Source organism: Rhinopithecus bieti, unplaced genomic scaffold (assembly GCF_001698545.2).
Source record: "Rhinopithecus bieti isolate Rb0 unplaced genomic scaffold, ASM169854v2 scaffold_7884, whole genome shotgun sequence".
NCBI lineage: Eukaryota > Metazoa > Chordata > Mammalia > Primates > Cercopithecidae > Rhinopithecus > Rhinopithecus bieti.
Window position 1 is genome coordinate 500,108 of NW_016806331.1, and position 1,648 is coordinate 501,755.

A 1,648-nucleotide genomic window follows, 5' to 3' on the forward strand; every position below is an offset into this window, starting at 1 on the left:
TACCATGAAGGAATCTGTGAGCCCGAGTGACAGAGACCAACTGGTATGGCAGGAAAAGTTCACCTGGCGGTAAGGAAGGCATGGTGGAGCCAGCTCAAAGACTCCAGCACTGCAGCAGGACAGGCCGGGAGCGGGCTGGGATAGGGTCTCCACTCACCCTGCTTTGAAAACTGGCAGCCCTGAGTTCTGGGGCCCACTCAGTGCTGGGCAAGCTGGGCTGTTGGTCCCCCTGCGGCCGAAGAGTCTCTAAGAATCTCTTGTCTCTGCTGCCAGTCCTTGCTCTGGAACCGAGATTTCCTCACCTCTGCCTCCTCCCACTGTGGCAGTGACCAGCACATAGTAGGTCCTTCCATGGGTGCTGCCTGGAGAGACGCAGGCCCCGGCCGAGAATGCATGGTCTCACTGAACGCCGTGACCTCCTGACACTAGTGGAGTTCTCGGTCACACCAAGGGAGGCAGCATGGCACCTGTGAGGGGGACTGAGAGAGGGCACCCCCTTGGCAGGGCTCCCAGGGCCCACACTGTCCTCTGCCGTCCCCAGGGCTGGGCTCCCCGGTCCTCCCCTGCCAGGCTAAACCATGTCCAGAGGCCAACCTGGCTGGAACAGGGAGGCTTCGAGGGCTGCAAGGAACTTCACTGCCTGGGCCCTGCCCAGCCCCGCCAGCCCCAAGCTGAGGGCCTGCTTGGACACTGCCTCTGCCCCTGAGCCTTGCTCTGTTCCTAGCTGGGCAGAGAAGGTGGGCTCAATTTAGGACAGGGTGGGGTGGGGTGGGAGGCTGGAAGCAGGCCTGGCTCCACTCAGCAAAGCCATGCCATAGTGAGCATTAGCAGCCGTGACACTGACGCCCACTGCGTACTGAAGCTCTCTCTGCCCCAGGAAGCCTGTGGCACATTCGATGGGATTTTGTGTCTTTACAAAGCCTGCCAGGTGGGTATTATCAGCCCCATTTGACAGGGAGGCAGCTGGTGCTCAGAGGAGTCACCCTGCCCCGATGACTCAGCTGGAAGGATGTGGATCTGGCTCCCTAGCTTGGGGCAACCACCCTGACTCTCCGCAGTGGGCTCCAAGGCCTGAGACAGGGTTTGGGGGAGCATTCATCTAAAACCACAGCACTCCGTGACGCTCAGCCCTACAGTGGTCCCTCACCAGTCCCCGCGCCTCCGAGTCCCCCCTCCCGGGGGCTGCTGGTGGCTAGGGCCCACCTGAGGGGACCCAGCCAGCCCGGCCAAGGCCCGGGTCCCGCCAACCACGGCCCTCGGGGCCCCGCCCACATCTGGAGAAGCCACGCCCCGTCCGTGGGATGGGGACTGCCCGCCCGACCGAAATTCCCAGGGTGCTGCCCCAGGCAACGCGCATTCCGACTCCTTGGCTTCTTATGCCGGGAAGCCACAGCGTGGCCGGCATCCTGAGAGTCGGTTACTGGCGAGGTCCTAGCCAGACATCGAGACCAGCCAGCACCCGGCTCGGCAGCGAGGCCGGAAACGGAGGTGCGGCCCCTGCGCGGCCCCGGAAACTAGTGAGGCCGGCGCGCGCCCGCCGGAAGCCGCGACTCCGACGTGGCCCCCTCGCTCTCGGCGCCGGAAGTGGTCGCGGGCCGCTCTCCTTCCTGCCCGCGGGGCGCGCGCGGGCCCGGGGCGGCCGCGGAGG

The 1,648-nt window shown here is 65.1% G+C and overlaps 1 protein-coding gene across 1 annotated transcript in view; it reads left to right on the top strand.

The window, feature by feature from the left end:
• Nucleotides 1–1,564: 1,564 nt before the first annotated feature.
• ASB1 (ankyrin repeat and SOCS box containing 1) overlaps nucleotides 1,565–1,648 on the top strand; it is a 27,147-nt gene continuing 27,063 nt past the window's right edge. Inside the window, exon 1 of the mRNA XM_017875564.1 lies at nucleotides 1,565–1,643. The gene's annotated coding sequence lies outside the window, so the exon portion shown is untranslated. The remainder of the gene's footprint in view (nucleotides 1,644–1,648) is intronic.